The sequence below is a fragment of the Mustela nivalis genome (genome assembly GCF_964662115.1).
Source record: "Mustela nivalis genome assembly, chromosome: 7".
Taxonomy (NCBI): domain Eukaryota; kingdom Metazoa; phylum Chordata; class Mammalia; order Carnivora; family Mustelidae; genus Mustela; species Mustela nivalis.
In genome coordinates this window covers 40,402,146-40,428,108 of record NC_139026.1, presented here as the reverse complement: position 1 = coordinate 40,428,108, position 25,963 = coordinate 40,402,146, and the positions used below count along the sequence as shown (strand labels likewise).

Genomic DNA, 25,963 nt, shown 5'->3' with positions numbered 1-25,963 from the left:
GGGTTAGCCCTCTGCCTTTGGCTCAGGTCATGATCTCAGGGTCCTGGGATCGAGCCCCACATCAGGCTCTCTGCTCAGCGGGAAGCCTGCTCCCCCCTCCTTCTCTTCCTGCCTCTCTTCCTATCTCTCTGCCTACTTGCGATCTCACTCTCTCTGTCAAATAAATACATAAATAAATAAATATTTAAAACAACAACAAAAAAAGAAAGTAGGAGTTTAGTAACGATATAACCATTCAGCACTTTATTTAAAAAAAATTTTTTTTTAGATTTATTAGAGAGCAGGAGAGCAAAGGAAATAGAGTGTACGATCATGAGCAGGAGGGGTAGGAGAGAAAGAGAAAATCTCAGACTTCATGCTGAGCATGGAGCCCAACATGTGATTCCATCTCAGGAAGCTGAAATCATGACGTGAGCCAAAACCAAGAGTGAGATGCGCAACTGACTGAGCTACCCAGGTGCCCCAGGACTTAAAGGAGATGCTGGCCTAAGTTAAGATCCTGGTGGTGGAAATGAAAAGGGAGGGGATGGCTAATGGGAAATTGAGGTGCTAGGATTCTTCTTCTTCTTTATTTTTTAAAAAATACTTTATTTATTTGACAGAGAGTGAGAGAGAGTGAGCACAAGCATGGGGAACAGTGGCAGAGGGAGAGGAAGAAGCAGACTCCCCACCGAGCAGAGAGCCCAATGTGGGGCTTGATCCCACGGCCCTGGGACCATGACCTGAGTCGAAAGCAGATGCTCAGCTGACTGTGGCACCGGGACACCCCGAGGTGCTAGGATTCTAAAGACTCAGTAACATATTAGAAATGGGGAGTAAAAGATTGTGGTGGGAATTGAATGAGATAATAGATTTTTTTGAAGTGTTGAGCACAGTACACGGTACCTGGCACATGGTAGGCACGTAAGAAATGAGAACTTGTAATTCTGTTGTCATCACAGTCAGTAAGAAACCCCTTGGAGATTTGTGTGTGTAGTATCAGTAACTCAGGGCTTCTCCTCTACATAGCCCCATCTTCAAACCTACACCCCAACAGATTTCATACTCCAATTTTTTGCTTGTTAGAGACACTGTGGTCACTTTGTGTTCACTTTACTTGGCCTGACAGTATTACTGAGGTATTTTGCAGTTGTTAACATGATCTTAATTTTTATATGTCCCCACCCAATGACCTGATGCGTGTTTGATTCCAACTCAAATGTGAAACATGTCTGTTGACCTTTATGCCGTCATTAAGGGAGAAAGGCCCAACCCCCAACTCAGATTTAACTATTTGTCTAGGATTTTATCCTGCAAGTATTTCCTTTCCCTTCATGTCTTTAGAGTTATATTTTCACCCTTGTTTCAGATATGTTACTCCCACTCGAGTCGGTTAGGAGATCAGGTTTATTTATAACTCTCTTAGTAATACCGGTGAACAGTTCTTTGACAGAATATGGTTAGGGTGTATGGCTAGTGTATTCGTCTACCCAGGCTGCCATAACAAAGTACCACAGACTGGTTAGTTTATGCAACAAAAACGTATTTCTCACAGTTCTGAAGGTGGGTAGTCCAGATGAAGTCCAAGATCAGGGTATCCGGGGATTCTCTTCCTGGTAAAGACCCTTTTCTCTGCTTGCCTTTTCCCTGTGTCCTCACATGGAGGAGGGTGCTCTCTCTTGGCTTCTTATAAAGCCACTAATCCTGTCCTGAGAGTCCCACCCTCATGGCTTCATCTAACCTGAAACTACCTTCCATAGGTCCCATTTCCAAATGTTGGGGGTTAGGGCTTCCACGTAAGGGTTTTTGGGGGGACACAGTTCACTTCATGGCAACTGGGGTTGAGAAAAGTAAATTTTAGGGCATTTGCAAGTCATCTGTCCTGCTTACCTTCTACCTTTTACAGATATGTCTTGATGTGGTTAAGCTGGTTGTATTGGATGTTTCAGATGTCTTAGGGAGTCCTTCATTAACCATTCATCAAACAGTTACAGAACTAGGATTCAAAAGTCAACAAGATAATTTTGCCCTTAAAAGCCTTTAAAGCACAGCTGTAGTTTCTTAACTGCAGGGAAAGACAAACACATGTGCAGATTGTTATGGGAGTAATTGTCTCTTAGGGGTTGGGAATCAGAGAGGTACAAAATCAGAATATTGGCAAGAAGATATTCTCTCGAGATCCCTTTCAAGGCCAATATGGTACTTTATGTGATGCTGAAATTGACATTGTATCCTGCTGTCCTTGTGTCCTGTGATTAAGGTCATGGTGGAGTTAATCTTCACCGCTAGCATACTAGCATGGATAATTTCCCTTCAGGTGTGGTCCTGAATTTAAGGAAGCTGTTAATTTCATTAAAGTTAGTATAATTTTACTTTAATGCTAAAACACATCTTTCCACATTTTAAGATTTCTGAAATCAGAATCTCTGATTTAAGATCTCTGATTACAATCGATGCATCTTAATTGGCACTTTTTTCTTTTCTTCCCTATTATGGTATTTATTTTATATTGTTTCTCATTTTCTTATTATAACATTATAGTACATTTTATGGTTGGTACAGAATAGTCACTGAGATACATTTGTAAAAGCTAGGCTAATATGTACCTGCATGAGCTCTTTACTTACCATCTCATTTAATGCTCATAGTGACATGTTACCATGTTTAATTTATAGAAGTTTTGGTAATATTAATTGCTCAAGGTTATTTTTTTCTTATTATTTTAAATTATTTTCTCCACAAAATAAATACATATTTTTTTCTTAATAAGCAAGACCGCAAATCTTTTAGTAATTCTCCGAGACTGCATACCTTAAATGAAAATTTTGATGAGTTTTGCTCTGAATTTCATATGAATTTAAATTACATAGTTCTTGGGGAGAAGTTCTTGGGGGAGAAGTTCTATCTTCATGCATTTGCTGACGTTCAATATGTGTCTAGTAGTTTTGTCCTTTAGCTTATTAGAAGATGAGTTCTTTCAGGACAGCTGAAATTATACCCTTGGACCCTGGCTTCCTCCAGTTTCAATCCCAATTCCATAGCTGGGATTCCTCAGCTCTTGTTTGCAGTATTATTTTCTTTCTAGTCACTGAGGGGAATCTCTCTCTTAGAGGAAATTTCAGAAACCCAGCCCATTGTCTTGATTGGCTTAGCATAAAATTAATCATGATACTGGTCCTGCTGTTTACAGTGGCTGTGTTCTGTTCACTGGGTTCTCTTGTGGACAGACTTTGAAGTCAGTAGCTGAGTGTATTTTCTTATCATGCTGTGGCCTGTGTAATGGTTCTTTGCCGATCTTATGGGATCCAGGCCTGGCTGCACTGATCCTCCCTGCCTATGGCCTGTGTCTGCTGTCTGATGCTACGTAGTAGGAGCCACATGCTGCCTTTCTTTGGGAAATTCCCTATAGAGCCCTGCTGGCATTACCTGTCCCTGTTTGTGGTGGATGGGGTCTGGGGCTCTGTTCCCTCATTCTCTGCTTTGGGTTCTGATTCGGACCTGTGGGACCATACCTTGAATACCACCTAGGTCTCTGTTAGCTTGTTATTCAGGGCTCTCCAAAATTGGCCTCTGACTTTTCTTTCCAACAGTTTACACTATTCAGTACGATCAAACTTCCCTATGGTAATTTGTTTTTACTATATTATGATTTTTGTTTGTGTATATTTGTTTAAACTTGACTGGTGTACTCTGAGCTCCTTGAACATGGGTCCATGGCTTTTATTCATTTATTTATTTATTTATTTATATTTTTTAAAAGGAATTTATTCATTTGGCAGATCATAAGTTGGCAGAGAGGCAGAGAGAGAGAGAGAGAGAGAGAGAGAGAGAGAGGAGGACACAGGCTCCCTGCTGAGCAGAGAGCCTGACGCAGGACTCAATCCCAGGACCCCGAGATCATGACCTGAGCCGAAGGCAGAGGCTTAACCCACTGAGACACCCAGGTGCCTGGACCATGTCTTTTATATATAAAAGATGAAAACGATCCCCCCTCATAGTATCTTGCACATAGTAAGCAGAATGAGTGGATGGTAGAGTTAATGTCTGCTAGGCACCCAGTGCTGATGTGATGACTAAAAGCTTATAGTAAACAGAAAAGCATTCATAAGAAGTGGTCCCTGATCACATGATCTGTGCCTTATGGGACCATATATCTGGACTTTGGAATGATGCTCTTTAGCTTTTGAGTATTTGCTTCGATACATGTTAGATCCATCTAGTGTGTATAATCTCTTAACTTTCTTCAGAATTCTGGGTTTTTTCTCCAACTTCTGGGATCATATTTTACATATGACTTATACATGAAGTATGTACATTATATAGCCTTTATAAATGAGTGTTAAAATTCATTTAAGTTTTTCATGGTTTAAGTATTTTAGAACTGTTTAAATGTGTCACTAGCATATAAGCTAATGAGGGTGGTAGATTTCTTGAGTTTATTTCTACATGCTCAGTTTCTGGAATAATGTCCAGGTACTCAATAAATATTGAATAATAGGTGGTCCATAAATTGGGAATGAATGAATAATTATAACAATGTCTGCTTTCCTGGGGAGATGGGGGAAAAATCAGTATTTCAAAATTCTTCTGTAGATTTTGTATATTGCTTACAGTTTGATTCAGCTTTAGTTTCCAAGTTGTATGAGCTTATAGACTCTAAGGTTTGGAAGGGAACTTTAATCTATTATAGTCCAGCTTCTCCACCACAGAATAGCTACAAAGTGAGTATCATACATGTCAGTTAGTAGAATATTTAGTTCAGAGATTGTCACAGGAAGCGTAGGACTGTGACACCAGTGAGGAAGGACGGACCATTTCCTCAGGCTCTTTCCCCCTTTGCCCCCAACTTAACGCATTGTTTATATGGGAACTACGGAAAATTATGTTATATTAAAGCGATTTGTGAGGTCAGCTGAAGGGGCACAAAAGTGGCTTGTTGCTGATTTGAGAGATCAGAAGCAGTTCTTCTATTGTGTTTATTCTGTTTCTGTTCCATCTTTTCTGCCAGTGGAAAATGGCCTCAGGAATAGGAGAAAGAAAGGGTTATGAAACATTTGAGCTGTGTTTGGTGCCATATTGAATGTTAGTGCATTTGCTTTGTTCATTTGCTTAGCCCTATTTTGATTAAAACCATATTTCTGTAAAAAAAGGGAAATAAATATTAATAACTTTTATAGTTGACCAGTTGGCATTAGCAGCAAGTAATAACTGGGTAGTTAATTAGTTCTTAGAGTGTTTCAGAGTAGAGTATATAGTTTTTTTCTACTCTTGGTTAATGATAGTTCCAGTGATGAGATACAGTCTATCTGGTCCAGAAAGACCTGAAGTGTGATGGAGTCATTTTTCTCATTTGGATTTTCTCCATAACCTTCTTCTCAGGTGTTCTTTCTAGATGATCCTTCTATACTTTACTTGTTTTTTAAAAAGTCTAATTTTTCAAAATAAAAATTTCCCTTATTTTCATTATGCTCTGTTTGCCCAAGCCTCTTACCTATTGTTACTGGTTTGATATCTGGTGCTATCAAGAGGTTGTCTAATTCCCCTCACATATATCTCCCTTCTTGAGTTGTCAGCTTCTCCAGACTAAATAACCATAGACCTTCAGCTGCTTCTCAGGTTCTGTTGCTGGATCCCCTACTCTCTTACTGCCTTTAGATTAGATACATCTCTTCTGTTACATGTTGTTTAAAAAAAATCGTGGGGGCCTTGAGCAGAGAGTAATTATATTCTTGGATATGATTATAGGAGCTTCCTGTTGGAATAAGTGAAGTTTTGTGTATTGAGAAGTAACAATTTTATCTTAACAAATGAAGCAAATATCCCAACATCCCTTTTCTTCAGTTTGTAGTGTGTTTGAAAATGGTCCTTTGTGAGATACGTTCGTTAGGTTACTCCTTTCTGCCTGTGGACGCCGCCAAGTAAGCATCGTTAAAGTCTCCCCTCCCACCGCCGTCATGTCTAAGTCAGAGTCTCCCAAAGAGCCTGAACAGCTGCGGAAGCTCTTCATCGGAGGTCTGAGCTTTGAAACAACCCATGAGAGTCTGAGGAGCCATTTTGAGCAATGGGGAACACTTACGGACTGTGTGGTAATGAGAGATCCGAACACCAAGCGCTCCAGAGGCTTTGGGTTTGTCACCTATGCCACTGTGGAGGAGGTGGATGCAGCGATGAATGCAAGGCCACACAAGGTGGATGGAAGAGTTGTGGAACCAAAGAGGGCTGTCTCAAGAGAAGATTCTCAAAGACCTGGTGCCCACTTAACTGTGAAAAAGATTTTTGTTGGTGGCATTAAAGAAGACACTGAAGAACATCATCTAAGAGATTATTTCGAACAGTATGGGAAAATCGAAGTGATTGAGATCATGACTGACCGAGGCAGTGGCAAAAAGAGGGGTTTTGCTTTTGTAACATTTGATGACCATGATTCTGTAGACAAGATTGTCATTCAAAAATACCATACTGTGAATGGCCACAACTGTGAAGTAAGGAAAGCGCTCTCTAAGCAAGAGATGGCTAGTGCTTCATCCAGCCAAAGAGGTCGAAGTGGTTCTGGAAACTTTGGTGGTGGTCGTGGAGGTGGTTTTGGTGGGAATGACAACTTTGGTCGCGGAGGAAACTTCAGTGGTCGAGGTGGCTTTGGTGGCAGTCGAGGTGGTGGTGGATATGGTGGCAGTGGGGATGGCTATAACGGATTTGGTAATGATGGAAGCAACTTTGGAGGTGGTGGAAGCTATAATAATTTTGGCAATTACAACAATCAATCCTCAAATTTTGGACCCATGAAAGGAGGCAATTTTGGAGGCAGAAGCTCTGGCCCTTATGGTGGTGGAGGCCAATACTTCGCCAAACCACGAAACCAAGGTGGCTATGGTGGTTCCAGCAGCAGCAGCAGCTATGGCAGTGGCAGAAGGTTTTAATTACTGCCAGGAAACAAAGCTTAGCAGGAGAGGAGAGCCAGAGAAGTGACAGGGAAGCTACAGGTTACAACAGATTTGTGAACTCAGCCAAGCACAGTGGTGGCAGGGCCTAGCTGCTACAAAGAAGACATGTTTTAGACAATACTCATGTGTATGGGCAAAAAAACTCGAGGACTGTATTTGTGACTAATTGTATAACAGGTTATTTTAGTTTCTGTTCTGTGGAAAGTGTAAAGCATTCCAACAAAGGGTTTTAATGTAGATTTTTTTTTTTTTGCACCCATGCTGTTGATTGCTAAATGTAATAGTCTGATCATGACGCTGAATAAATGTGTCTTTTTAAAAAAAAAAAAAAAAAAAAAAGAAAATGGTCCTTTGTATCTACTACTGTGATCTTTACAACAATTCAGTGATCATGAGTTTCCCTCCAAATATAAACATTTACAAACAGAAGGGACATAAACCTGAAAATGCATAGCTGAGATTTAATGCTAGAAAGATTGTGTAATAATGTCTTTAGCATACATAAATGAGATTAAAAATGAGAAGCTATCTCCCATGCGTTTGCTCCAGCCCAGTTCTGTTTATTAAAATGAAAAATGGCTCATTCTGTTTTGGAGCATTGCCATTATAAAAATAAATGTCAATATGTTTCGTACTTGCAGACTTTTAACACTTGTCTGCAAAATGCCAGAGGATGACTACACTAGTACTTCTGGGTGTGGGCAGTATATTCACAGGAGAATGACATCGATTACAAAAATGTAAGATTGTCTTAGAGGAGTTTCCCCATTGTGATGTTTATTTAATTACACCAAATGCCTTCTTCCTTGGTGAATTCTTAGAAGGATACGAACAGCCTAGGTGTGGACATATTTGGTGGTTTTCTCTCTACCACTTGCTGTCATCTAGTTTCTATTCTTTCATTTTCCCTCTGGCTTTTCTAACTCCCTCTTCAATCATTTTCCCCTTGCCTTGCACTGAGCAATGTGGGCACTGCACTGTCCCAGTGGTGGCATAGGGATTTAATAAGATTGCTGACCTCTGGGCCAGAATGACTCTTGCCTGGCTGACAGCTGTTAACTCCTAGTGGGCTATGTAGGTAGGAAAAGTGAAGTGATAGAATTCACAGGAGCTGCTGAAACAGAAGGTGTGGACGACCAGGGACCTCTGTCAACAATTATTATTATTATTATTATTATTTTTTGCCTTTTTTCTTTTCTAGTACTGGGTCTGGATTGGTGGTGATCTAACTGGTTCAGAATTAAGTAACAGGAGGGGCTGATGGACTGGCTTTCCATGTTGCTTTTAATCACATGTTTTCCCTGTATTCAAGGCCTTTCACTTGGTAAAAGGGAGTGAGAACAGGGTAGAGGTGTTAGAAAAAGCTGTTCGTATTTTCCTTGTTCTTAGAGAAAGGTTTCTGGTTGTGGGTGTGGAGATAGAGGTGCTGTATTAGCAATGAGGATTTGGACACAGAAAATGCGTTTGGGCCACCAGGTTCTGGGAATGTTGGGGCTGACGCTGTAATTATAAGGACATTAGCAGAGTGGAGACCTAGAAGAAAATGCTAGTTCACTGTTGGCAAAAGTTAAGCCATCTTTGCAAATTATGTATTTGCCTAACTTAATCCTGTTCAAAATTTCTAACTTTGAGGGTACTTATTATCAAAGTTATGGAGATAGTTTTTTAATTTAATATTCCATTCTGGATGCTGATATCTTGTGATTTAGAATACGAATTCTCTCTCTTGTGTATCAGATTTGAAATACAATGATACTAATGACAAACCAGCATCTTGTGAGGTGCCTGGAATTCCTAGTTGTGACAACAGATGGATTAGAGTCAATTAAATAGCTTATTCCACTTGCTCAGATGTAACCATTTTCTCTACAGAGCTAGGGGCATAGAGGGTAGGTAGGTAGTTTTTTCTCTAATCTATTGAGTTTTGTTTTTTGTTTTTTTTTTTTGTTTTTTTTTTTACCCAGTACAAAGTCAAATAACTAAGGTAATAAATTTCTTTCCCTTCCCCCTCCAAATGCTTGACTGGGATCTAGGATTTGAAATTTGAAAATATTTCCTTAAACTATGCTGCAAATATTTCTATCCCAATTATTAAAAGTGGAAAGTTTTTTTGTTTTATTTGATCTTTTGCTCCACCCCATTCACCAGTAAAACAAAATAAAAGTTAGTATCAAGTAAGCCTTTGATTAAGTTAGCAATGATTTAGGGGGAGCCCGTTAACGTATTGCACAGACAGGAATCGAAGAGATTTGATAAATCAACAAAGCAGAAAAAGGAAAGTACATTCCCATTCCTGAGTTTTGTGAGCCAAGAAACTCCTTGCTGGCTGTGTTTATGCCTATTATCAGTCCTGCAAAAGAGAAACTGATTTTCATTTGTGCTATCTATTATGCTTTGAAAATACTGTGTGCATTTTCATCTTTAGAGAAGATTTCTGCAAACAGAGATCTAAGAACTGAACATAAGTGATTGTGGGGATTGTCTTATTTATCCTTAAAAGCAATATGCTTCCTGTTAGAGCAAGGGATTAAAATGCAGAATCAATAACTTGGTTGCCGTGTAGGACTTGCTAATATACAAATTAATGTATGATGCTTATGAGCTTCATAAGCCCGAAAGGCCGTATTCTCCCAGTACTTCCTTGCCATGGAGTCAAAATGAAAGAATAGAGAGAAACAATGTAAAGGAATGAAACGATCTATATCCTGATCTTTCAAGGATGTTAATTCACATGTGTAGCGACGACAGCATTTATCTATGTGATAGCTAGTTGCTTGACAAACACTTGTGACATATCACTGGTGTTGCATGTGATATGGTTTCCTAAAGCAAAAATCAGAGAAAACCTGGTCGTGTTTTTCTGTTTGTTTTGTTTTAATAAGAACTCATGCTTTGGCATGTATAACTAGAAAGCATTGGCAAATGGACACCCGACCACGAGATTCATTCCCTGAAATGCTCTTTTCAGGGTTCCGTGTGAAAGCGTTAGCTGTGTCAATTAGTTGAGATGAAATGACATAATTTATTGACCTGTGGTGATAACTTCCTAAATACATTGAACATTTGGCACCACATAACTGAATGCCTCACTAATTGCTCAGACGCATGCCTGCTTTCGTAATCTGTGTGCTCCTTGGGCTAGGCTCAGCAGGATTTATTGCCTCATTTTCTATTTCAGACTGCTTAACCATTCACTGGGTGGTGTCCCTGAAAACGACATTCCCTACGGATCAGAATCAGTGTGTCAGAGGGCAGAGGTCTGTCTTTTTCATGGCTTTGGAATCACTCTTTCATATTCTAAGAGGAAGGCAAAGCTGGCCATTTGCATTTAAAGCACTGCTCTCCAAGGTTACATTCTGTTGAGTGTATATTTCAGATAGTGGACATTTATCATAGTGTAGCTCTCAAATCTGAAATTGCTGCTGAAGGTATAGCCGAAGAGCCATCCCAGTCTTGGGGAACAAGGTAATAAATCAGAAGCTGCCACAGGATCGCTATGGTAACCGTCAGGTCCTGTCACACTGCGAGCATTATTGAAGGGTAGGTACAATGTTCAGCTTATCAAGGGTTTGTGATCATAAACCTATTGACACTATAGATTTGATATGACCACATTATTGTCTTTGTGAATGGAAAGGGACTGCTGTCATATTGAAGGTAACGTTTTATGACTCTAGACTTGAACTTGTTGCCAATGCCAATTGGCTTGATATGGTAGTAGTATGTAGTTTTTCTTTTTAAAGGTAAAAGCTAGATTTTCAACACTGTGAAACTAAAAATTTTTTTTTCTAATGAGACCTTCATGCTGAGCTGAACATGTAGACTTATGTAATTATGTATCCACATTGATCCAAATCACCTAATTCTAACATTTGAACAATATTTAACACTGTTATTTGACAGTTTCTTTATCGTGATTTTCTGAACTTTAAATGGTATATCTTGAGATGCTGTTTTCTGCCTTCATTTTTAAATATGCACGCATAATTGTGTCTCAAAATTTTATAACATGACGTTTAGATTTAGATTTAGGTAACATCTTGATAACATTGTTGGTGAATTTGCTGTGAAGCAATTAGAATGTAAGGCCAAGATTCTGCAAGAAAATTACTTTTGTTTATAAGAAGGGTGCGTTCTTGAAATTATAATGACAACTTTAAGTAAAAACATATGTTCTCTAAGAGCAAAGTTCATATATCCAGTGTATTTTATATGGATGTAGGGAGTACTAGTATTTTCAGTTACATTTACTCATAACAGAAGGTCATTCCCCAAAACAGATTTAACATATAATTGTCTTGCGTTTTATTAAAGAACATATGTTTAGAACTAATCAGCAGGGGAGAAAACCCCCCATGTATTATTATAATAAAATTGTTAGTATTTTCCTAATTATTGCATTTGAACGTCTTTCTTCCAACTGAACCAAAAGGGCATTCCTAAATGTTAAAGGCAGTAACTATGGTAATTCCCTTGTGAGAGAGACAAAAACTCATTAAGATCATAATAAGGCAGTCACTTCTACACATTCCTTAGAAGGATTTGGATTTTCCTCTCCCCTGTTTTAAAAGAGTGATCCAACATTACGTTAGTAAGCACCTATCCATCATTACATCTTGGAAACATCCTATCCAGCCCCTTGCCCAGGGATAGTGCATTGTAAGGTTTGCACTGAGCTTGAGCATGGTGCTTGCTGTCTGTATTGGAAGGTGGGAGGGAATGAGGGACAGAGGGGAAGAAAGAGGGAAGCCCTTGAGCATTTCCTATCCCCTTCCCTGCACAGAGCATGAGTTTTGGATCTTGGTATTCAGTGACTAGCCGAGGAGGAGGCACTGTAGATATTTAGCAGTTTTCAAAGAAAAAAATTTCTCCCTGCCATCCTTCTTTTTATAGGAACAGCAGCCTACAGCAGGGGCCTGTTCCTGCTGAACTGTGGTGGAACGCAGTGATAGGGCCGACGCGGTAGGGTCTGCCCTGGATCGTGAGTGCTGCCGTTTCATGTGGGATGCTGAGCAGCTGCCAGATACGGAACCACTCTGCACTACTTATGGGCCAGAGTGAAAGTCAGAGGCTTGGGGCCAGGCAACCAGCTTGTGAAGCTCTGTCTGAAAGAGTGTTTATAAAGGCGGTGGTTGGATCTACTTGTTATCTTCACTCAGTTCACTTTTCTTGGTTTCCAGGTCCATTATCCTTATTACATTAGATTCTTATTCAGAGGCACTAGCTCTAGCATTCTGATACATTTTTGAAGATGTTCGGGAAAATTGCACATGGTAAAGGAAGACTGAAAATTCTTACTGCTTCCTTGCTGTGTGCTAGGTAACCTGGCAGGTCTTTGCATACATACTTTAATCCTGAGGGCAACCCTAGGAAGTGTTACAATGCCCATTTTACTGATAAGAGGGCTGAGCCTAAGAAAGATTTAAATGTCTGGAAAGTGGCTGAACTGGATTTTCAACACCCGTTTTCTCTTATGCCAGAGTCTGTCCTGTTTGTATGACTGTTCAAAAAGGTATAACTTCTCCCAGTTCCCTTTTTATATTCTTATTGTTGCTGTGGCAAGAGCACTTAATATGAAATCGATCATCTTAACAAATTTTTAAGTACACAATACAGTATTGTTTCCTATAGGCATAATATTGTATGCCTGATCTCTAGAAATTCTTCATCTTGTACATTCGAAATTTGATAACCATTGAATAGCAACTAGCTCCCGGTTTCATTCACCCCCTAGTGCCTGGCAACCAGCATTCTACTCTCAGCTTCTGACTTTGGATAACTCAGATAAGTAGAATTGCCCTTCTGTGATTGGCTTACTTCACTCAGTGTAATGTCTGCAGGTTCATCCCTGTTGTCTACTATCCTACTATGTAGTTCATCAGTTCTCGAATTGCATTCAGACATTGTGCCTGGTGCTAGAAAAATCTATGTAAATTCAGTCGTCTGTACCCTTAGTTTTAATGGCGTCAGATTGGGGTAAGAAAATCATGCTCTAGCAGTTATATTTGGTATTTGATTTCAGGCCTTATTTTGTACTAACTGTTTAATTTTGGGCAAACAACTTTACCTTTTTGGATCAGATCCTTCTTTTGTAGGGAAGAGATGATAATGCCTAGCTCCCCACATTATAGTGAGGATTGAATGAATTAATGGATGCCAGAGACCTAGGTATTGCTCATCCTCATTTTTATTTGTCAACACTTGCAGTTATTAAATAGCTAAAGTGTTAGGTTAGGGTAAGCCAAAAAAATTGAGATGAAGGACAGTATTGATTTTTTTCATGCAACTGCACTGTATATAATAGATTCAATTGATAGAGTAGGCAATTATTCATACTAATGCTATTATATTTATATCTTCCTATTAGAGGCTGATTAATTTCTGTCTTCATTTATACATTGAAAATTGAGCTGCTCTTTTGACCATTGGAGGCAAATATAGAAAAGAAAATGAGGGGCGCTTTTCCGCCCAAATCTAAATCCATAGTGGAGCCCCTGAGGGTCTTTCACTATCAACCCTGGAGTCTGTGCAGAAGGGAATCCTGCCGATTAGAATCAGGAAGGCAGAGCCTAATGCAATAATCCCTAGCGTTTTTCCAGGAATCGGTCCTACCTCCATGTCTGCTTTTGTTGATTTGCCTGCTTTTGTTTTCCTGTCACTCTTACTCTTCAGAGAAACATCTGAAGATTTGTACTTTGCACCTTCTGTTACAATAGCAGAGTATAAACCTTGCTACAAGCAGGGCCCTTTGTTCCATTTCATCTGGTTTGTTACAGTTACATTGGCCTTTTAAATGGTAGGCACTTGGTGTTGCCAGTCCGGTACCTCACAAAATCCAGGTAGCATGTAAATAAAGGTTCAGCTCTCCCCTAACCGCTGAGAGCCGCACATGGAGGTGTTGCGGCTACAATGATGTCATTGCCGGACTGATTGCTTTTCTTTTGCAATAATGGCAATTACTTGATTAACTGAAAGATCCTTCTCGTAATAAAGAGTTAGTTTTTTTTCTTTAAAAAAAAATATAAAACGTGTTTCAGACTTCTAATAACTTTTGTTCAATGCTGTTAGTAGTTTTTTTTTTTTTTGCAAAAAATACTAAAAAGTTTCAATTTTGTAATATCTTACTTGTTCATTGCTGTTGGTTGACTCTGTTTTGGTGTGTGCTTTTTACACAAAAGCTTATGATGTGTGCAGAAAGCAGATGAAATTCTCTAAGCTTTGTTATCTCAGGTAACACTTAAAGCAGAATTGCCATGGTAAGGCATCTTTGTGTAGAAATTCTGATGACATTGACTTTTCCTCTGTCGTCCATATTCAGTTCTCAACAACAGGCAGAAGCCTGAAATTCTTGTTTCTGTTAGATGAAAACTCACCCTTTTTTGGAAATGTTTTATTTACCTTGGCTTGGCCTTTCCAGTGGTAAACAAATAAGCATTACCGTTTGCAGAGCCAAACTAAGATGAAAACAGGCCTTTTATATTTGGGCATCTTGATTCTAGTTACACTAATAATGTATATTTTGCTTCACTGCTTTCTAAGAAGTGGAAACAGAGATATACATAATTGATGAACCAGGGAATTGTGATTAAGTGCTTGATGTGTGTGTGCTTGCTTATTGGTTTTCTTGTTCCAAATGTGATTGCTATATTTTCTTGTAAGATTTGGGAGAACTGTAGCTAAATTAAAGGCAACGGGAGACTTAGGGTATAAAGATGACTTACTTATGAAATTTGTATATGTGGTTTTGAAAAAAAAATTTTAAAGACTTTATTTAAGGGGGGGTGAGGGACAGAAGGAGAGAGAGGGAAAAACTAAAGCTGACTCCCTGTTGAGCATGGAGCCCGTCGTGGGGCTCGATTTCACGACCCTGATACCATGACTTGAGCCAAAATCAGGAGTTGGATGCTTAACTAGCGAAACCACCAGAAACTCCTGAAACTTACACATGTTAAAAGTCACTTTTTTGAGGTGTTGTTCTGTGAGTTATGACAGATTGCATCAGCACAGTCAAGGTTCAGAATAATTTTTTCCCTTCCCCTAATTCCTTTATGCTGTCCCTTTGAAGTTAAACCCTTCTCTTGCTTCTAACCCCTGGCAACTGCATATTTGTTCTTCCCTATAATTTTACCTTTTCCAGAATGTTGGCCTATATGGACTCATATGTAGTCTTTTACATTTGAGCCTTTTCCCCTTTAGCATGATGCATTTGAGATTCATATAAGCTTTGTATCAGTAGTTCCTTTTTATTTTTGAGTAAAATTCCATTGTATGGATGTACCATGGTTTGCTCACTCACTCACCACTTGAGACATCTAGGATGTTTCCTGTTTTTTGCACTTATGAATAGGCAACTGTAAATATTTGGATATAAATTTGTGTGTAAACATAAGTATTCATCTCTCTTGGATAAATACCTAAGAGTATGATCATTGGATCATTTAGTAAGTGCATATTTAACTTCGTAAGAAGTTGACAAACTTTATTTTTTTTGAAGTAACATTTTGAACTGCTTCAACCAGCAAAAGTATGAACTTCTCAGTTTCTCTTCCTCCTTGTTAGCACTTGCTATTTTCTTTGTTTTTTTTTTTTTTTTTTAAGATTTTATTTATTTATTTGACAGACAGAGATCACAAGTAGGCAGAGAGGCAGACAGATAGAGAGGTGGAAGCAGGCTCCCTGCTGAGCAGAGAGCCCAATGTGGAGCTTGATCCCAGGATTCTGGGATCATGACTTGAGCCATAGGCAGAGGATTTAACCCACTGAGCCACCCAGGAGACCCTATTTTTTTTTTCTTTCTTCTTCCCTCTGTCCCCTCCATCCCCTTCTGTTTAGCTATTCCAATAGTTATGTAATGGTATCTCATTATAGTATTAATCTGCATTTTGCTAATGACTAATGTTGAACATCTTTTCATGTACTTGTTATCTATATATCCTCAGTGAATTTTTGTTCAAATCTTTTACACATTTAAAAAAAAAGTTTGTTTTCTTACTAAGTGCTATTCATGTCCCCTGGATATAAGTCCACTGTCAGTTATGTGACTTGAAAACACTTTTTCCCCAGTCTTTGGCTTGTCTTTTAAGTCTCAGAGGCTTTTGCAGAGCTAAGACTTTTAAATTTGACGGCCAGTTTAACCATATTTTCTCTTTTTTAGATTGTAGTTTTGATGTTGTGTCTTAGGAGTATTTGCCTAACTTAAGATAAAATACCTCCTCCCATGTTTTCTTATAAAAGTTTTATAAATTACATTTAGATCTGATCATCTATTCTCAATTTTTGTATAAAGTGTAAAGTATATGGCAAAGTTTTTTTGTTTGTTTGTTTTTGTGTTGTGTATGGATGTTCAGTTGTCCAACACTAATTATTGAGAAGCTGTTCCTTTGAATTTCTTTTGCATCCTGATCAAAATTGATCATATTTGTGTGGTTTTACTTTTCGTACTTTTATGTTGCTCCACTTACATGTATCTGTTTTTTTTTTTTTTTTTTTTTTTTTTGCAATACTATACTCTCTTTATTACTATATCTTTATGGGAAGACTTAGAATCAGGTATTGTGATTCTTCCAAATTTGTTTTCCAAAATTGTTTTTGGTATTTTGGTTCCTTTGTCTTCCCATAGAAATTTTAGAAGCAAGTTGTTGATAGCTACAAAAAATACCTCCTGGCATATTTATAAGAATTATATTAACTGTTATTCAATTTCCATACATAAATTTTGGGATAATCTATATCTTAATATTGAATCTTTCAATCCATGAATATGATGTATCTCTTAAAAAATTATATCTTCTTTACTTTAGTCAGTGCTTTTTGCATATTTTGTTAAATTTTCATTTCTCTAAATATTTTGGGGGGCTATTATGGTACTTAAGTTTTTTTTAATTCCAGTTGCTCATTGTTACTTATAGCAATATCACTATTTTTTGCATTTCTACCTTGTTTCTGGTGACCTTATTAAAACTCATTAATTTTAGAAGCTTCTTTTGAGGATTTCTTGAGATTTTCAGTCATGTTGTTTGCAGATAGGAATAGTTATATTTCTTCCTTTCCAGTCTATATGCCTTTTCTTTTTTTAATCTTATTGCAGTGGTTAGCACTCTGAATGAGATGCTAAACACAATTGGTGAGAGGAGTTATCTTTATATTTTTCTCAATTTTAGGGGAAGGCATCCAGTCTCTTGTGAAGACTGATGTTAGCTGTAGATGTGTGTGTGTGTGTGTGTGTGTGTGTGTGTGTGTGCGCGCGCGCGCTCTTTGTTAGGTTAGAGAATTCCGTTTTACTCATATTATGCTGCTAATACTTTTTTCTTAATTGTGAGTGGGTGTTAAATTCAATTTCTTTTCTGTATCTACTGATGTAATCCTACGATTTTTCTTTACTAGTCTGCAAATATGGTAAACTACATTTATTTTTAGAATGTTGAAGTAGATTTGCGTTGTTGGAAGAAACCCGAGTTAATTATGAAATAATGTATGTGTATATGATGTGTGTGTGTGTGTGTGTGTATTCACACACACACATATAATCTTATATTTTCTTGAGGATTTTTACATCTGTATTCATGAAGAATATCTGTACTTTTCTTGCATGTCTCTGGTTTTAGTCTCCGTGTAATGTCAGACTTCTATAAGGAAATGGGAGGTGTTCTTTCCTCTTCCAGTTTCTAAAAGAGATTTTGTGGAGTTTTTATGATTTCTTCCTGGAATATTTGGTAGAACTTCCCAGTGAAACCATCTGGGCCTTGAGTTTTCTTTGTTGGAAGGATTGTGATTATGATTTGAATTTTAAAAGTAGTTGTAGGCCTCTTCAGGTTATCTTTTTCAGTTTGGTTGTTCCTGTCTTTCAAGGAGTTGTCTGTTTTATTTGTGGTTTTGTTTGAATTTATCTTATTTGTGGTTCACCAGGCTTAGTGAATCTGTAAATTAATGTGTTTAACCCAATTTGGCCATTATTTCTTCTACTATTTTTTTCTGCACCATTGTCATTCTTTTTATCCTGCAGGAGCCCCATAACACAAATGTTTGTCCTTTTGATATTGTCCCACATATTTCTGTGATTCTGTTCATTTAAAAAAAAAATCCAATCTGAAGAACAGAGAGGACAGCTTCTATTACTCTGTCTTCAAGTTCACTGACCATTTCCTTTTCCGTCTTGGTTCTGCTATTGAGACCATGTCCTGAATTTTTGAATTTCAGAATTTTAAATTTCAGGGTATTTGTGTGTGTGTGTGTGTGTTAAAAATTTTATTTTTTATTTTTAGGCTCTTGGGTCAATATAAGGAGCTAAAGACGGAAAAACCAAACTAGTAAATGTGCTTGTTCTTTTCTATGGTTTCTTCATCTCTGGGGAGACCTTGCTCTTTTGGTTCATTTCAAGAGTGTGTTCAAATTTACCACAGTTATAATTGCCTCTTTAAAGATCTATATTAATTTAAAGATCAAGGTCATCTTGGGCTGGCCCCCTATTGTTTGTTTGTTTTTTCCTTATGAATTGGTTAGAATTTCCTGGTATTTCATATATTGAGTAAGTTTGAATTATATTCTGGACTTTGGGAATATTACTTTATGAGACTGAGTCTTGTTAAAGTCCTCCTGAGATTGTTGACTTCTTTTGTTTCTTTGTTTTAGCTGGCAGTGAACCCATTTAGGTTTGTACCACTTCGGCGGGTGTTTGCTTAATGTTCTGTTTTCCAGGGCTTTGCTGTACTCTTTTGGGTCCATTTTGTACATTCCCTCTCTGGGGTTCATTTGGGACTTGGCTGGTGGTTTTGATCATAACTTAGTTCTCAAAACCTTTGTTAGGTTTCTTTGTGTCTGTGTCATGAAAGTGCAGGTTGGTGGACCTGGGATTTGGATTGTTGACATACCCTGTTAGAGGATCTCTTCTCCAGTCTTTTCTCACTGGATTTTCTCCAGTACTTTCTGACTCCTAGTACTCTGTTTTCTTGTTTCTCTCATTAAAAAGTCTAGTGTTTCTCTCAGTTTATCACTCTGTGTGTTTTATAGTTCTGCCTATTTGGGCTGCCTTTGGGATTGAGCAATGGAGGGGTGGGGTGGGAAGTTTGGGGGAAGACAGAGACAGAAGAAAAATGCTGATATCCTCACATTCTTTAGATCACCTGTGTTCATTAGCTCTATTCCTTTGAATCAAGAGATAGGTTTTCTTTCCAGATTTTAAATGCCTGTGTCACAGCTGTGGCAGTAGTGTAAGACTGTGACTGCAAGAGGTCTCTGAGCAGAACTGGGAATGGGAAAAAGCAAGGATTCCTTCTACACTCTTCTGTTCACAGGGGTCCCTTTTGCGCTCATCTGGAGAGAAAGAGAGAGACCTTCTCTTGGAGTTTTCTGCCATCTCTATCCACTATGGATTTCAGGGACCCAGACCCAGCCTTGGGCCAAAGCAGGGAAACCATTGTACTGATTGTTCCTTAACTTTTGACTTCTCTCCCTAAATCATCACTCTTCTTTATTTCTCAGAGTTTTCAAGTAGTTGCATTTTCTGTTTTGTACAGAGTTTTTAGTCCTAGTCATTGATGGGGAGAGAGAAGGTATAGTAGAGTTATTCTATATTGGCTGGTATCAGGAGCACAAAATAATGTTTTTAAAATTAAACATTATTTTCTAATAATCAAATAGCAAAATATAATAACAATATTGAAAGTCTGGAAAATACAAAATTACAATTAAACTACCGATAATCCCAAGCTTAAAATTAAGTACTCCAACATTTTTTTGTATACCTGGTCTGCTCAGTTTCTAATGCGTAAGTTTTTTAGAGTTGACCATATTAAACACAGTTTTGTGTCTTGCTCTTTTTCACTTATTACAAAGGAAGCTTTTTAAATGTTATTAAAATTATACTTGCAATGAGTTTTTAATGAGTTCATTGAATAAATCCATTATAGTTTATTGTTTTCCCCTATTGTTAGACATTTGTTTTTGAAGCATTTGCTACCAAAAAATTGCTGTGATTAACATCTTTGTGTATAAATATTTCTCTAAATTGAGATTATTTTTTAAGATATCTTTCTGGATGCATAATTACTAACTCAGAAGGTATGAATGCTTTAAGGGATTTGTTATGTAATTATGAATTGTATAATACCAGCATCTTACCAACAAACTGTTCCACTGGTATTAATGTAAGAGTGCCTAATTCTTGGCAATTGAGATTGCTCCACACATCTTCTGGAAGTCCTGATCCGAAGCAGGGCTCTGTCTACTCCCTTGAACCTTATGTACTTAATCCAGACTCTGCTCATCACCCAGGATACTCTTATTCTGAACCCTGTCTTGTCCCTTACAAGCTTGATCACATGTTGACCTGGTGCTATCATGACTTTGTAAGACTTGCACTGTTGGAGACTGTCCCTTGAGAAGCTCAACTATGACCACCTCAATTTCCTGTTTAAGACCTATTAGCTGGATATTGCTTATGGGGAAAAGTGCAAGTTTCTTATTGTGGCATAAAAGGCATTTTACCATCAGCCTTGCTTATTTCTGATGCCCTATTTCTTACCATTCTCATCTCCTTAGTTTGAGGCCTACTCAAACATTCATTTATAATATGTGCTTTCTTGCCTTCAGATCTTTATTTATATTCTTCCTTTCTATGTTCTGCTTCCTTCTTTCATCACCTACCCCTGCTACATATTTCCTGTTCTTCAAAAACAGAAGCAGACACACACTTGTAAGTTCCTATGTCTTATATAATTTAGTTGATGTGTCACTTTTTCCTTCAGGATGTTTGTTCCTGAAGAAATCTCTGGACCACTCCACTTACTACAGTAGTGTATATATTTGATTAAGCTGCATTCAGATTATTTGCCTATAGGTTTCCTCCCTTCAGCAGATTATGAACTCTGCAAATGAGATATCCATGCATAATCTCCAGAACCCAACACAATGCCTAATGCATAGTAGGATTTTAAGAAACAATTGGTGAGTTGAATTAATGTGTATATATGAATGAATGAATAAATGAATGAATGACTACCTGTGAAATACCCTTCTGTTCACATTATGATAACAGTCACTGATGAACAAGGTTAAAATGGTCACAAATTCTTGAGCAGTTATTTCTGGCTATGGCTGAATATGGCTACAGTACACAAATCTTTGTGTATTTTGGGTTAGCTGATGGTGTGGGTCATGGAGTAAATGCTTTTTGTTACTGTCTTTTCTCTCTCTTTTTTTTTTCTACACATACCCCCTGTTCTTTCAAGTTCTTCATTTCAGGATGTATGGTTGAAATTATTTTACAACTGGTCCATTAAAGTACTATGAGAACCATTTGATTTCACTCTTGTTAAGTAAAAACAGATTAAAAATGATGAGATGTGTAAATGGTTTTTTGGGGAATGGTATTTGAGGCTGTAAAATTGTTTATCTGTAAAAGTATTGCTTAGGCTTTTTGCTTTTTTCACTCCCCCAAATTCACTAGGACACACCCAAACTCTATTAAATACAGATTTTAATATTTTCCAAGCAGGTATTTGGTTTCAGGTAAAAAGTCCATAGAATCCAATGAAAGCAAGTAAGTAAAACAGAGTATAAGGCAGAAATAAAGAGAACATATCTCACTGGAGTATCCAGCTACATGCATTTCTTTTGCATCTTAACCTATTAATAGGGACTATAAGTTAAAAGACAGAATTGTGATCTCTCACCATGCACCTTTTCCCCCCAATATTGTTTTTCATTTTTTCTTATTAATAATTATCCTTCTACATTCTTCCAGAAGCACCATCATGGGACAAATGTCTACCTTTTTATACTCCCATTTTAAAAAATATTTTATGCTAGCTTGGAATGGTTGAGGTGGTCTTGAATTCTTCAGGAGTTGACTCCAGTTCATGTTCTTGTTGGATCTAAGGATCGGGGTTTAGCATCTGCCAGCTGGTTTGGTCTGCATTCATTCATTCATTCATTCATTCATCCAAAAAATTTCTTGAGTGTCTATTAATACGTCAGGCATATAGGATACATGAGGACAAGACCCTGTGTCTGTTGCTAGGGACCTCACAGGGAAAGCAGCCCAGGGATGAAGTGATCAAGTCAACAGGCAATTGTAGGTGACACTGTAAATGTACAATGTACCAGGGTAAGAGTGAATGGGAGGTTCTTTGAGTGTATCTAGAGTAACTTGGGTGAATCAGGAATAATTTTTGGAGGCAGTGAGAACTAAATGTTGATGTTCCTGAATTATAATTTGGAATATAAAAAATCCTTCTGTGCTTTTGGATAAGAGTGTTTAGCTCTTAGCACTTGGTTTCCAAGTATGTCCTTCTTACTCTGCACCTTACTACTCTGTCACTCTGTCCTCTCTCTTTCTGGCTTTTTATCTTTAACAGCATAGAGCATCCAAAGAGCTCTTCTTGGAATCTACAACCAAATCCATGAGGCATATTTATGCAGGGCACCTAGCTTTATTCCTCCCTTTGTATTTTTAGGCCAAGTGGGAACAGTATTGCCATCAATGTTTGCCAAGAGCAATTGCCAGCAGGAATAGTGCAGGAGGCAGGTTGTTAAGGTGAGGTTATGTGAGGCCCAGCTTACTCACTGGTGAGCTTCCATCTCTCTGGCTATTGACAAGTTGTAGTTGACATTACTCAGGGGCAAAAGAGGTAACTTTTGTCAGCAGTTTTGAATAGAGGAGAAAGTATTGTCTCCAGGGAAATGGTAATTTAAAGCATGCTGTTTTTCACTTTGGAGCTGGTCCTAGTATCTGTGTGTATTTTCTCTTCCTAGCTGGGTGAATGACACTCTGCTGCACTCCAGCAAATTGGGGTGAGTCTCTTAGATCCATTCCCATGGTTATAGCTGAGTAACTGCTGGTGCCATGTTGGTTCCACATGTATCAGGAATTCACATCACGAAACAAACAAGGGTTTGTTGGTCTTGGACATCACTTCTAAAATAGATTTTTAAGTATAATCTGGGGAGGGTCCATTTAAGTGGTTACAGTCCTTATTATTTTGTATAGTCAGCAGTAGTGTGGACTGTAGATCAAGATTGTTGGGGTTTGCCTTCTGGCTCTGTGGATCCTTGCTAAGTCAGCTAATCACTCTGTGCCTCATTTTCTTCATTGGAACAGTCATAATAACTTATTGTAAGAAGTAAGTAATTTAATATACATAAAGCACTTAAAATACACGGAAGAGTGGACAAGTGCCACTTAAAAATGAACAAACACTGACTTCTATGGGGTCAGAGGATGAGAGAAGAAGGAATGAGGAGGGTTTTGTGATAAAGATCTGCATAGATAAAGCAAAAACTTGAGGGTTGCTTTGTGGGAGGCATTTTATACATAGGCTGAAAAAAAAAAAAAACCAGAGTCTGATGGCAATTTCTTTATCCAGGGCTATCATTCAAGTTTTTCATTTACACCTTCTCCAAATCCAAGGAAGCACTTCTGTTCCCTTTGAAACTTCTCATTCCTTTATCACAGCTCATCATCATATAAATTAATTTAAATCACCCTTGAGGTTTTGTAGTCTGGTTGTAACCTGTGGCAGCCTTTTTGAAAGAGTCTCCTCTTGAACAGGCTTTATAAAATAAAGCTTGTTTCAGAGTTTTGGTTTGTTGGCATCCTCCTTCATGTTATTTATGTACTACTTCTGTTATTTCTTTGGAGTGCCTTTTTCTTTTCGTGTGAACTTATTATGTTTTGTGAATTGAGGTTCTCCCTTTGTTTATAATGTGGCTTTGTCATATGTTTTTTCCTCCTTTCTTCCTGTTTCATTTCCTTACCAACTGAAGGAAAATTTTTCCCTCAGTCACAGAGTCTTGAAATGAATGTAATTCAGTTTTTATACTGTTTTATTCTCATGTTCACATGTGAGCAGTGAGTGACTCCCCGGTTCCAGGCCAATTATTGCATTGCATGTGGGGGCAACCTTAAAAGCAGTATAAAGCATAATTTCCATTTGGTGAAACAGGGCTATAGTCCTCATCTCTACAAAAATTCTGTAACATCTTTAGGTTAGGTTCTTCACTAAGTGTTTTGTGATACGTGTGGGTTCTGAATCTATGATAAAACTTTTAATGTTCATGTGTCTCATATATATATGTCGCCCAAACTAGAAGGAACTTTTTATTATGCTTCATTTTAGTCTCCATTCAGGGGAGACCAAGAAATGTACCCTTTGGTTGGCTTAAATCTACCTCCTATTGAAGTTACTAAGCTTTCCCTGTATTGCCCTTCCCCTGGCATATATGAAAAATCTGACTTAAAAGCCAAAAGGTTGTTTAGTAAGGGCAAACATTATGTAGCAGCTGTTAGGAAAATTTCAGCAAGGGGTCATTGTGCACGTAAAATACAGTCTCATTTTTTCCTTATATATGGAACTTACTATTTATAAACCAATTTCTTTTTCTTTTTCTTTCTTTCTTTCTTTTTTTTTTTTTTTAAGATTTTATTTATTTGACACAGAGAGAGAACACAACAGGGGGAGCAGCAGGCAGAGGAGAGGGAGAAGCAGGCTCACTGAGCAGAGAGCCTGATGCGTGGCTGGATCCTAGGACACTGGGATTGATGACCTGAGTTGAAGGCAGATGGTTAATGATTGAGCCACCCAGGGACCTCTAAACCCATTTTTATAATGTCAGATACTTTCCCCTACACGTATATGCATTCTTCTGTGTTTCCCTTGGTATGGCCTTTTTCTATCGAGTCCTCTTAATTTTATACCTTTTTTATTGATCCGATAGCTTTGGACATACTCAGCTTGTTTTGAATGATCCTTTGTTTCTCAATTTCTTTTTTGCTTCTTGAGATTCTGTAAAGATATTGTTGCTGAGTCGTGAGATATCAAATGAGTTATTAAACTTAGAAGTGCTTTGTTTTGCTGTTTCATTTACCTCAGCAAACATTTTGTAAGTGTCTATGTTGTGCCAAGATACTTAAATACAGAAGAATAAGTCTCCCCAGTTGAGGTTCAAAGCAATGGTGGAGATAGCTGTCAAGGGCGAATTTCTGTATATAGTGGTGATTGTAATGAGGGACACATGCATGGTAACTGCTTTAAGAGCTCAGAGGAAGGTCACCGAAATAGCTAGCATGGTCAGCCAGCAGAGGCTTTTTCCTGGATAGGTTAAGTCTTAAGGGGAAGCAGGATTTGACTAGGAAAGGAGCAATGAGCCTGAGCCTAAGATGTAGGATAGAACACCAGTCAATGGGCACAATTTTACGTGGTTGTGTAAAACGGGAGAGTGTATGTTTCACTACAGGTATGTTAGCTCTGCTTTAATGTGACCTGTGCATTCTTAAAAGTCACTGTCACAAAACTGCACAATGGAAAAAAAAAAAAAAACTTGCTTATGAGAAAAAAAGGGATCGGGACACCGCATTCAAACTTCGTGTGTCAGGGAAGAAGAAAAGTAGGAATCTAATAAACATGATAGCACCGTTTTACACATATCAGAAGGTTCAGAATTATATGAATACTGCAGCAAATACGGCACATGGGCTTGAACAAGATCTGAAGTTTACTTTTGGAAGTTGGTGTCAGAAGGGTTGGAACTTGTGAATGATTGTGAAGTGGTGGCAAGAGGGTTATTTGAAATGGGAGTGAAAATTGTAATACCAGATGTGTGGCTCATAATATAGGAGCGAAGGGAACTTGGTGGATGTTGAAATGTGCGTGCGCGTGCTTTTTTATTTGGTTTTGTCTTCCTGTGTGGCTTGGTCTTAACTGGGCGCCCTTCTCTTTGTTCACCTAGTCTTTCCCAAAGATGAAATTGCACCTAACCAAATGCAGAATTTGGTTATGCTAAATTGTTTGCTAATATGATCAATCATGTTGGGACACAGCAAGTGCTGTAACAGAATCGACTGGTTTGTATTGTACTCTTGGGGGATAACAAGACATGCCCAGAGTGGCCAGAGATGTAGGATGTGGTTCCAGCATAGGACTTCTATTTCTGTCTCCAGCATCTTTCTAATATTTGCAGTGGAGTAAGATTGCTATTGAACCTGTAGCAAGTTCATATGATCTTTCATGACCTTACCGGCTTTCCTGTCAATTCTGTTCTCTTCAGCA

The 25,963-nt window shown here is 38.1% G+C and overlaps 1 protein-coding gene and 1 pseudogene across 2 annotated transcripts in view; both read left to right on the top strand.

The window, feature by feature from the left end:
* NAV3 (neuron navigator 3) overlaps positions 1-25,963 on the top strand; it is an 858,619-nt gene that overhangs the window by 27,142 nt on the left and 805,514 nt on the right. The window lies entirely within an intron of this gene.
* LOC309869125 (heterogeneous nuclear ribonucleoprotein A1 pseudogene) lies at positions 5,850-7,264 on the top strand (annotated as a pseudogene). Its single transcript has one exon. The product of its transcript is annotated as a heterogeneous nuclear ribonucleoprotein A1 pseudogene (transcript).